This window comes from Schistocerca americana, chromosome X (assembly GCF_021461395.2).
Source record: "Schistocerca americana isolate TAMUIC-IGC-003095 chromosome X, iqSchAmer2.1, whole genome shotgun sequence".
Lineage (NCBI taxonomy): Eukaryota > Metazoa > Arthropoda > Insecta > Orthoptera > Acrididae > Schistocerca > Schistocerca americana.
Window position 1 is genome coordinate 259917137 of NC_060130.1, and position 13255 is coordinate 259930391.

Consider the following 13255-nt stretch of genomic DNA (forward strand, 5'->3'; position numbering starts at 1 on the left):
GAAGTAATGGTTTTAATTAGCTACAAGTGACCATATTAGTGAAAGATATTCTGATATGAATAATCACAATCTCCCAGATGTCTCACCAGCTGTGCATGAATATTTGCAAGTGACTTCACACAACTACTACTTACCATAGATTAAATTTAATTAATTAATACTGCATTATAAGGTTAAGTTATCCTGTTTATCTTGGAAACCTATCAGAAACTGTAATTCATTAGCAACAATTCAATTATAAGTCAATCTTTACTACAGCTACAGTTATCTAATAAGGACAGTGCATACATGTCTTATTCATTCCAGCCACCTTCCTTGTCTACAGAATTGTGTAATTCTAGAGGGGCTTCAACCTTGTTTTGCAGTACTTTTTTATGCTGCATTTAAATTTCAGATCAAAGCTGTATTATTTATCTATGTTGACATAGCTGGTCCATTGGAAAGATTTTCTTTAAATGTAGAAGGAAAAGCTGGAGTGTTGAATGGTTACAATAGAGCACCAGTTATCCAACTAAAACCCCCTAAAGTATTTTAGCAAAAATTTCACTTTGGTATCTTAGAACAACCTGCTGTTCTTCACATACTACTTCCATGGCATTAAAGAGAATAAATTAGAGAGGGTAAAATTTGTTTAAGTAAAATTTCAAAATTTGAGTTAGGACCTTATGGGATCAAAATGCTGAGGTCATCAGTCTCTATGTTTAAGTAAAGTTTAGGCAGGAGCGTATATGCATCTTCCACCCATAAATGAAGTGCAAAGAACATATCATGTCAACCTAATTCAGGCATGCATATTTAAGTGATTCACAGATGTGATGTAGGCAGGGTTGCCCCTTGCATAGTTTGACCACCACACTTCTGTCTATGTTTAGGGGGTCAGGTGTGGCCCCTGCCTCACCTACGAGGTTGTTAGTAAATGGAAGAGGAAAGGCACTGTATACAGTCCAGCTGCCACCAACTGCCACATCATCCAGGGTCACCAGTTTCACCACTATATGACATGTCAGTTGTAACAGACAGTGCTGCAATCAGTGGTCACTATCTTACATCTGCATGTTCATATTCTCATGTGATACCATGCTGTATCCTTCCCCAGGTAGCTACATAGGTCTGTGCTTCACCCAGAGGAAGCCAGACGTGTCCTTGACTTTGACAGATTAAGGACTGCCTCATGTCGCCGCAACAGATCCTGTCTGCCATGAATGCTCCCTCTCTACCTGCGCATTTTGATCCACATCCACTGCTGCATTTCCATCATCCACTTATGAGACATTGCTTCACCTTGAAGGACCATGCAGACTTCCCTACACTGCTCCTTGGGATATTGTCCAGGATAGACAGTTTTCCGTCATCAAGATGAGAAGATATTCTCTCTCAGATTTTTTAGTTAGTGTATCGTAAAAGTTTGTTTCATAACTCCTCAGCAGAGTATAGGATTACTAAGTTCCAAGAATCCTCACTAAATATAGAATGACTACTTTTCTCTCATGCAGTGTCCACACAACAAAGAATCAGTCCCATGAGGAAAACTGATTGAGAATGCAGTAATATCTTCCTGCAGATGAGATACACAACAGTCAGATGCATGAATAATGAGAGTTATGTAGCTAATTGAGTAGTATAGGATTAACTCCACAAAAATATATGGAATTTTGCAGCATACAAACATACCTTTAAAGCTTACAGTCCCAATGACACAACCACATTGATAATAAAACCAATTAATAGTATGAAGACAGCCAAATTCACAACCACTAACAGAGATATTGAAAAGCGTCGAGTATTATGTGTTTTACCAATTTGCAGAATTACTAATGCCTGAAAGGAAGTAAGTAAGAATGGATCACAGTGAGACTTTCAGCTAACTGCAGCTGCAGCATCAAAACTGCTAGTAATAATCTCAGAAAACTGTCATTTGAAAACAAACTCAAAGTTACCTGTTGGATCACAGTGAATGTAAAAGTAATGTGAACGCTATGAAACTGCCTTCTGACATAATGTCCCACACACCTCCCTTGTAAATGCTGTTTGAATGTATTAAGTTACAAAATCATGTTCTACATCTATCTCCTTGGCACACTTCTAATGCACATTCAGCCACTGCCAGTGGGAGAGGTGGTGCAATAACCAGGTTACGGGACTCATGTTTAGGAACTGGATCATAGTGCTTTATGTTTATATGGCTTTCAGTTCTATACCCTGCAAGATATTGTTTAGAGTATGGGATGTTGTGCATGATACCATCATAATTCTCTTTTATCTCTCCTGTGTATTAATTATATACACAGAATTAGTGACTATTCGTAGTAACTTTACATAGATTCACTATTGTTTATGATTTCAGTGTAGCTTGCCTAATGCATAATGGACTTTTGTGTGTGCGTGTGTATTTTGGGAGGAAGGGGGGTGTTCTTACAGTCTCAAGAATATCTCTTACCATATTCAATGGAGAATATGTACACTAAATGCAGTCCACCTTGGAAACATAAGGGGGGGGGGGGAGGCAACAACAGGTGAAGCTGCTAAGAATAATCCAAGGAATTATGTTTATCATACAACGTACATCTCTGTTCAGCTTACAATGTACCCTTCAGCCAGCTTCCTGTGAAGAAAGTCATAGTGAAGTTCCATAATTACCATACATGATGAATAACAACATGCTGCTTACAGCTCTCACTGAGTAACAAGTAAATTATGAGTGACTTTTATCTCTCTTTAACGTCTCTCATAACACTCATTGCTATGCTATATCTGGTAAAAAATTTCAATTTATATTTACTAAGCTGGTCATGTCAGTCATTTCACACACAGTAATTTTAAAGTAGCATAACATTAAACGCTGAAAGTATCAGATGAAATCATAACCATCAATCATTCCTGCATCCAGTGATATAAGAATCACAATTTGAGGAAATGGGGTTGTTCTTATGATAAACTGATTTACATTCTCACCACATAACATTAAAGACTCATTCATACATTGAAAATAAAAAGTTAATATCAAAGATATTTATACGGCAGTTTCTTAACAGAAGTTTATTTGTATTTTATTTACTAGTGAAATTTAACTTCATACAAATATATCCCTTGTATATGAACACCTGCATATACAATGAAGCAAATACAGTGGATGGATTCTAAGAAATATGTACTATATGTATTGATTTAATATATTTTGTATATTATGTAGGCTAATTCTGTAATTTATATGAATATTTCCTGTATATATAAGCATGTAAACATGCATTAAATGCAAACACAACAACCATTTTGAAGGATATACATGCTAGACTGAGGAATGAAAATTAATTGTAGAGTGTTCAAGAGTTAGAAGTGCAAAATATACCTTACGTTTTACTTTATATGAACACTAAATTCGTATAAGGACACATACACAAGTACTGAATGCAAATACAGTATAACAATGTAGAAGAAAAATGCATTAAATACATAATTTATTTGTTCTACATAGAATAGTTAAATGAATATCATAGTATTTCATATGAACATTTCATTTATACATAAACATGTAAATATGCACTGAATGCAAATGCAATGACCATTGTAAAGGAAATATATGCTACATTCAGCAGTGAATCTTTTGTTAACTACATCTCAAGTTTGTTTTATACGAACATTTCTTTTATATATGAATATATACATAGCCCCTATATTTTGCATTTTATATGAAAGTGGTGTTAGAAGTGCTAATTTGATCTATTTGTAGCATATGCATTAGTAAAAACTGCAATGCTGTACTTCATAATAACATTTTGTATATATGTAAACACATAAATAGAAACTAAATGGAATCACAGTCAACATCTCATAAGAAACATGTGCTTGATTCAGCAGCAAAATTTATTTATAGTGCATCCAGCAGTTAAATGTTTAACCCATATGGTATTTAAAGAAACAACTTCCTTTGCTCGTAGTAAACTGTTGTATTCTCTTCATTAGCCTGAAGTCCCTTCTGGCTACATTAATCACCCATACAGACATTTTGTAGGACAGGTTTTCTGAAATAAGGAAGGATGTCACCACATTTTATTTTTAAAGGATATTGCAAAGAACAAAATAATAATTTTTTTTAGAAAATAACACTTACCAGGAAATAAAATTATTAATTAACATATTCAGCTCAAAACAGAAAATGGATCAGAGCATTTATCTTCTCAGTGTAGAAAATTATTTATGATGGCAGTTTGAAGAATCATTTAGTTCATTACATACTGGAATTAATACAGTCCAAACACGTAATCTGAAGAATGAGTATTGCCTGAGAAAAAATGGGAGGAGGATAAAAAATGAAACTTTATGAGTTACGAGAGCATGTGAAATTATTTTAGTGACTATGAAAATGAGTCAAATTTACAAAGAACTTTGCGGTATGAGCCCCCTTATCGGTATGATAGTTCAGCTCCTCTGACCTGGCTGCACGCACTGATTCAGTTGGGAAGGTGTCATAAAACCATTCTACCTCTTCAATGGCAAGCTGGCTCACAACTGTTCTATGTGGTCATTGATATCCTGAATACTGGCATGGGGAAAGATTAATGGCCGAGCTGGTCCCATACAGGGGTTCCTGCTGTCCATGCGAGTACCTCAGCATCACACAGACAGTACCTTGAGGCCTGTGTAATTTGCGGATAAGCATTATTCTGCCAAAGAACTGGTATTGTGATACCGTCACATGAGACGTAACACATGATCTCACAGGATATCCACGACATACCGTACTGACAGAGTTCCCTCGATCACTAACAGCTATGACCTGAAGTCATAACAATGGCTTCCCACATAATGACACCAGGAGTAACACTGTTGTGCCTCTCCAAGGCATGGAAGAATGATATCCCTCCCCACATCATTACAATATTCACCGACAATGGGAATCCAGAATAATGCAGAACCGCAATTCATCACTGAACACAATGTGACACCATTTGTTAGTAGTCTGTGCTCCCTGAACACAGTGACACTCTACACATCAGATTTTTGTGGTATTAACAGCGGCTTATGGCAAAATAATTCCGTAGTGTGGCTAGTAAAAACCTCCACACAATGGTGTGGGATGACAAAGAAAGTCACACACAGTTCATTTCCTGCTGTCAGATGGTAGGTACAGATGTGAAAGGATTATGATGCGCTTGGTGCACTATGCAGCTATCCTCTTCTGTGGTTGTTAGATATGGTCACATGAAACCTCGCTGATGAGTGTGGCTGCCCCCACATTTTCATACAGTCTAACATTGGGCCATTGTCACATTCAAATGCCCCACAAACCTTTGATGATTGCACAATTCAACTAGCTGGCCAAATGGACTTCCACAGTAAGGTCCTTTTCAAACTGTGTGAAGTGCTGATAATGCTGTCTCAGATGAGTATGCAGCATCTCTGTATCCTTCACAGTGATCAATCAACTATTTAAAGTGTTCATACCCTAACAGTCATACTAACAACATTAATGCACTCCAGAGGACATGAGAGTATTGCTGTGCTAATAATTTACATACCTGGTGATGGCATGAACATGTACAAAGTTACACTGACATCTGACCATGTCTTTTGAGTGCTTTACTTGTTTTGTCACCCATTTTATGGTTATGCAGACAGAGATCAAATTCAGTCATTTGTAATGTGCAGTGCAGGCAACAAGTAAAGTGATTCTGTACCTAAAATGTTATCAGAGACTATATATTACTCTCAAATACGATTTTTTTCATCATGGTCTTCACTTTGAAGACTGGTTTGATGCAGCTTCTATCTAGCACAAGTATTTTCATCTTTGCATAGCTATTGCAACCTACGTCCACTTGAATCAGTTAATTGTAGTCAAGCCTTGGTATTCTTCTATAATTTTTACCTCCTTTACTTCCCTCCATAACGAAATTGACTATTCCTTGATGCCTGAGGAAGAGTTTTGTTAGCTGATGCTTTCTTTTAGTCATTACATATTTTCCCTCCTGATTTAATGACGTACACCTTCGATATTTATCTGATGTTTTTATCATCTAGTGAAAGAAGCCTTGGACTGAACGCAAAACATACAGCAGATAGGAGTGATAAACTGAGACATCAGCCTCACAGTTTGCTGACCATTTCACAGTACTGTCATCACCCCTCATCCAATACGCATATTGCACGAAGAAAAAAAAACATAATAAAGTGAATAGAACCAAATTCTATTGTATTATTCACAGAAAATGTGTAAAGTGCTCAAGAATGTAACTGTATCAATAAATGTTCCTTTATTATATGCGATGCAGTATAAAATATAGATCCATACAACATTGTCTCATTTCAGGAATGTGTGTCAATTTTTTCCTCTCTGCCTACATTATTCAGTGAATTACTGCATTTTCGAGAGGTAACGGAGTTTTGGGTCACCCTGTGTATCTATGAACCCAACTGTTCACTGGGAGCTGGGGGCTCATACAAGCGGCTCAGACACTTAAGAACAATACTTCTGTTCATCCATGATGACACAGCAAACGGTAAGATTTAAAAGGCCGAGTAATAATGAAATGGATACACAAAAAACTTAAGAGCAATAATTTTGCGTAATTATTATACAAATCACATCGCGGATGAGGCCTAAGTCACGAGGAAAGCCGAAAAGGTAGCCAACTGAAACGTCGCTCATGTAGCTTTTCTCTTGTAATCACACAAAATGCTTGCAGCTTTCGATCTTGAGTATGAGATGCTATTCCACATAGTACGCTTCATAGCCAGATGCACTCCAGTTTATATAGTAGCTCCTTATACGTACCTCGGAAATAAACAAGCAACGTATTAATTCCTCTTTGCCTCACACAAATACTTAATTCGGAGCACTTTGTATTGAATTTTCCTCGCTATCTTGTAGTTCCTGAATAATACAAAATAGCAGTATATGGTCCCAAAAATAAGGAGTGTAGTGAACAAAGTAGCACAAAATTCTTTCAGATTTCTACGAGTTTTTGGACCTCTGTGAGGCCTCCGAACTTTAGTGGTAAACGCGCGGGCGTTTTAGTTTGAATACCGAAACAACTGATAGCGGCAACCAACAGTATCAATCATTACAATCAGAGATACGAAAATGAAAGATGTATGATCGGCGTTTTTTAATTGAACGATAGTTTGATTACAGTATTGGAACTAAGGTATATTGTATCTATCGATGTAATATGGAGCTAGTTGTTGAATGTGAAATGACGAAAAATTTACGCAGTCGTCTGTAAATGAATACTATTTTTTGCAATTGTATTGTTGTTTGAAACAATATTGGAGCTCAGATAGCTTATAACATTCTAGTAGATTTGAAATTACTTTCGTTGTCTCCTAATCCTATGTTGCTACTATGGCTTTTTGGTACCCTGTTTTTGTGTAAGCGCTGTTTGCGCGATTAACGTCACAATATAATCAATTACGAAAATGTTACTTCTAAGTAATTTAATAACTTCGTTTTTGAGAACTTTGAAATATTTATTTTTGTTTAGAACTTAATACTGGAGTATTATTAAATCAATTAATTACAGTATAACACTACACGCTAGGCAAAAAAAATCTGCCCTGCGTTCTTTGAATTACAATACCGTTGTTTCTGGAATAGAAGGCGACGGCGGAAAAATTAACGATATAAGTTCGGTTGTACTACAACTACCGATACGTCACTCATGAAACAACGGATATTTCACGGCACTACCCAATGCTAAAGAAAGCCCTAATGTTAAAGCGTCGAATCCTATAGGTATCTTACGTGTTTTCGGATCCTGTTTGCCTCAATATTTGGATGTTCCATGAATATGATTTCAGGATACACATACAGTACGTACATTCGTAAATAGACATGATCTCCCACGTTTCTAGTCAATGACATGTCAGTCCAACGGACAAATTAGGGGAGAAATGGAGTCTGCTGTGCATCGAGAAAGGATTCATTCTTCTTTGGATGTTAACATTTCTAGCTAAGAGCGATCGTCCTGCAACTTCAGACGTAGCAACTGCTGACAAGAAAATCAGCAGTCCGTAGTAGCCGAAACCGCCTATGATATCCGAAGACTCACTGCACCTTTGCGCTTGCCATATTTGTGGTACGACGATATAGAAGGACTCATAGAGACTGGTAATGCTATGAACCGCAATACACATTGGTACCAACATCAGCTCTGTAGGATGCCGTGTTCAACAATGGTGCGCAGTTTAGAAGAGGTCAGTGTTTCTGCTGCACCCTGTAAAATTGCTCACATACATAGCTGAATAACGAAGTCACGTCGGGCTAGTTTTACTTGCTAACAGTATTTTATTCTGAGGGTATTAATTCGACGTGACTTAAAACGAGCTGAGTAACGCTGCAGTAAAGAAAGTTACATTCGTGCTATAAAACAGGGGAACTGAGAGATATCTGAAAGACGCGTCGCAGACTCCAAATTGTGACAGGTTCCCCACTATGTGAGATACACAAAAGAAACTGAGCCAGTTACAGAATTTAATAAAGTACTTGGTGTCTATGTTGTCATACATTGAACACTGTCATAAGGGAATTCTTTTAAGATTTAATGTAAAAAACACTGGGTTATCGATTCTGCGAATGAAACCAAGCTCAGAAGTTCAATAACTATATAACGATTCATGTTGGCGGTACACGGACAGGTACGTTTAAATTGTGTTGCTTCATAGATTCAGTTGTCACAGATTCGGTCTTTCACTATTTGGAATCAAACAACTATGGACGAAATATATTTTATGGTTACGACAGTAGCGACTCGTGTGTGGTACACACTATGGTGTCAACGCATTAGAAAGATTAGAGTAGTTGTGAATTCAATACACAAAGAACCCTATGTGACATCGCCAATGTAGTCGAGCATACGAAATCGGAATTAAAGCAAACAGCAAACGTTTTAGTTCTATTAGGAGGGCAACTATACCCCATAACATCAAGTTTTGATACCAATACGTCAAACCTACTTAACAAAATTGGCAGTCCATAGCACCGACGCAGCTATTGAAGTTCGACATTGGTTTGAACTGTTTAGTGTGTATCGGTGGACCATTCTCTGTCATACCAGCCTGAAGCGCGAAAAAAGAAATCTGTCTTTACTTTTCTAAATAAGACCTTAGTGGAGGTGGTTTGCAATTACTTCGTTCCGAACTGTAACAAATCGTGAAATGTGTATGCGTCGTTTGGATAACGATGAAGACTCCTTGGCGCATCTGTTCGCTCCTGAAATGTAAAGGAAGCAATCCGCGCCGTGGCTCCAATCGATTGAATGGCTCCTGCTTCCCGCTACGAGGCAGACGGCGCTAGAGTGCCGGTTTGGGTCGATCTGGGCCGAAGGTAACCGAAGTTTGTTGGCGCGCGCTAACGCGGGAACTACGAACGATGCGCAGTAATTGACGCAAAGTGAATCGACACCAAACCGTTTATTTACGGTTCAGAAGAGAACATGTGATATGATTTCTCAGAAAACAACTCACGGCAGTCACTAGCACTCTTCGTGGAGGCGGTGCGAGTGCGTATAAGAATATTACCAACAGATCGACATACAGATTAGGAGATTTTAGTGTCGTCAAATAGCTCTTTGACCTTTAAAGATAACAGCCGAAGTCCGTTGCAACAGAAATGAAGCTTTATAATACGATCCTGACTAATAGTTTTCTCGTTTGCTCCTTACGCTTCTACAGTATCACAATTTAAGTCAGTGACTTTATTACTGCCAGCCAGTAAATTACCGGAAAAATAGATTTTTGGATCTGGACGTTCCATACAGCAATTACTGAAACAGGAATGGACAACAGATGATGAACAACAGAGATAATAGTAGGAGAAAATGGTGGATTTTCGTGTTTATTAGCCCTTTCAACGCTGAGTGCGTCATAACAGTGAGCGCATCCGTGTGCGGTAGGGAAGCTCCCAACGGCAGCGCCCGCTTGGGCACTATACGGCGCTGAGCACTGCTGCGCTTAGTCGTTATCATCGCAGGTTCTTCCGTATTTATTCTCACCAATAAGTTCTTAAAACAAATTGTGATCTGAATATTCCTTATCGTCGATGTTCCTAATACTGGACAACAGTACAACGAAACACATACCAGAAAGATTTTTCGTGTAATATAGGCATATTTCGAAATAGGCGCAAAATAGAGTCCCACGGCAAATTGTTTACAGCAGTAACGCAATTCCTTTCCTTTTTAGTTCTTGCTGCATATAAGGCATCTCCTTACAAGTCAGTGTTGTTTACTGACGGTGCTTGGAAAGTGTCTTTCTCGAAGAAAATGGTTCAAATGGCTCTAAGCACTATGGGACTTAACATCTGAGGTCATCAGTACCCTAGACTTACAACCACTTAAACCTAACTAACCTAAGGAAAGACCAGGCCTTTCTCGAAGCCCCAGTAAACTTTCTTCGTCTGATCTAGGACCTCCTGATGCTTTCTTTTCTTGGTGGTATGCCTCCAAAATCTCAAGAAAGCGGCCGAGTTGAAATTCGGTGACTGAAGTATGTTTCCGGCATGAATGTTGTAAATAACGCCAAATTTAGCACTCACAGGAGTGAAAAAAGAGTTTTTCTACTATTTCAGTGTTTTGCGAGCAAATTCCGTTGAGTTAAGTAGTATGTCATATTTGTCCACTACACCCATAGACTAGTTGCAATTCAGCAACAGTACTGCTTAGGCGAGCGTTCTGATATCCTCTCGGAGACATTCGGGACAACCACAGTAAACACGCTTTGGGGAAGCCACGCTTGCTGATTACAAGGTCTGCAGTTTTTCTGCATCCGAACTGCTAAGCCTGGACAGTCCTCTAGGACAACTCAGCTGAGTTAAACAAATAACAGGTAAAATGTATTAGTATACTCGGCGCAGAACTGTTCTCGAGTCCAGCTAGCGGTTTAGACGTACTGCACAAGAGGCACGAGTTCTGCCTGTTAGAGACGAAAGGAGAAGACTAGCTGGATGGAACACGGAACTCATAGTTTAGGAATCTCCGACTGGGTAATGAAGGAAATTAATTTGTTGAAATGACATATACCTTACACATACATCATCTTATTGTAATCTCTGTAGGACAGTTCCGCTACGGTCGCAGGTTCGAATCCTGCCTCGGGCATGGATGTTTGTGATGTCCTTAGGTTAGTTAGGTTTAACTAGTTCTAAGTTCTAGGGGACTAATGACCTCAGCAGTTGAGTCCCATAGTGCTCAGAGCCATTTGAACCATTTTTGTAGGACAGTTCTTATGATAATTTTTTAATAATGTATTTTGTAGTATCAACGAAACAGTTCCTTGTTTATTCCCCGTACTCGCCACAGTAAAGCGAAGTGTTGTTTGAAAGACGACAACAAACATTTTCCTTGCACCAGGCAAAACTGACAAAAGAAAAATTAATGCTTTCAGACACGTCACAGTAATTATTAGTTTTATTTAGAAAGAACCGAGGCAGAGTAAGCAACAGTCCTGGCAGTTGTTCTGCTTATTGTATTGTATACCGAGCATAGTTTTTACTACCGCATACTAATATGCCTTGAGGTCCCTAAAGACAGATATAAACTTGCGGAAAAGTTGATACACTCATACTTATCAGTGTCATTGTCGTATATAAATCTGTCGTAGCATTAATCGATTGGACAACAGACACTGTCTTTTTTCACCTCGAAATGATTAAGTGCAATTTGTTCACATTTCTTTCACGGAACGTGACTGTCAGCGTCAGACACAGCAGATATGGCGGTAACGCCAAGCTTCGTCTTCACGTCAGCTACGAATTAATGGCACCTCCTCTATACATTTACATGTAGTAAGGTTCAAATGGTTCTGAGCACTATGGGACTTAACATCTGTGGTCATCAGTCCCCTAGAACTTAGAAGTACTTAAACCTAACAAACCTAAGGACATCACACACATACATGCTCGAGGCAGGATTCGAACCTGCGACCGTAGCAGGAGCGCGGTTCCGGACTGAGCGCCTGAACCGCTAGACCACCGCGGCCGGCACATGTAGTAAGGTTCATGGTCTTCTGACTTCCTATACTATGATTTTTTGATTCTGCTTAAACAGGTCGGAGAAGACCTGAAATCAGCAATGTTCATCTCAGCAGCGATTCGGAGGGCCCTGTCTCATAGATCTCCTCGGGTGACGAGCAGCTCTACATCGTTAGTATTTCTAGAAAACTCTTCTAAGCAAATGCTGTTCATGTTATTTATTCAACTTTAGGGGTTTATATTGTTATGAATGTGTGTGTGTGGGGGGGGGGGGGGGTAACGCGGCTTTGTGGCCGCACTTAACAGTAAATCTTTCGGATAGGTTTCTTTTCACAGTTTTTCGAATTTCATTTTGGCGCGTATTTATTACTTCGTGTAAGTCTTTCTTCGATCTATACAGTTCACAGTTAAATTTTACGAACCATCAAGGGATTTGCACACTGCTCAACATTAAGAGTTAAACACAAAGAATATTTATTCAGTTTCATCCCCATTGTTAACACTTGTGCTAGCAAAAAAGCAACTGAGAATTATTATGGCCGGCTGGGGTGGCCGCTCGCTTCTAGGCGCTACAGTGTGGAACCGCGCGACCGCTACGGTTGCAGGTTCGAATCCTGCCTCGGGCATGGATGTGTGTGATGTCCTTAGGTTAGTTAGGTTTAAGTAGGTCTAAGTTCTAGGGGACTGATGACCTCCGAACTTAAGTCCCATAGTGCTTAGAGCCATTTGAACCAATTATTATGGATATTAAGTGAGTTGTAAATATGAGCGAACAATGACTGAAGACAATTATTTCAGAGAAACTATCAACAAAAACTAAAATTCGCTTTACAAATAACCATCGCGCCGAGTCGTGTTATCTGTTTACGGATACGCTGTCAACCAGCGCCTGCCGTGACGTGGATCGCAGTCCGCTACAGCCCCAGTAGTCGCCTGACGAACTACGAATTTGGCAGTTCCTCAGCATGTGACCAGATTTCAAACTTTCCGGTTAAGACATGGTACGCAGATGTAATTGGAAGGCTAGGCGAGAGTGGCACAGCTCGGTTCGCGAGACGTGCCGACAAGCGATTGCTCGTAGCCACGGCATTGAAGCAACGTGTAAAGAACGCCGTGCGTGTTCTGACTCTTCCTGCTATGGGACTTACCATATCTGGCTTCCAGAACATGACAACATATTGTATGCAGCACCTTGGCTGTGCAGCTCTTCTAAAATAGATGGAGTATCACAATCCCCAAGCGTTTGGTCTCTCATACCAGTTCTACAGGATAACACCCCAGTTGCCTACC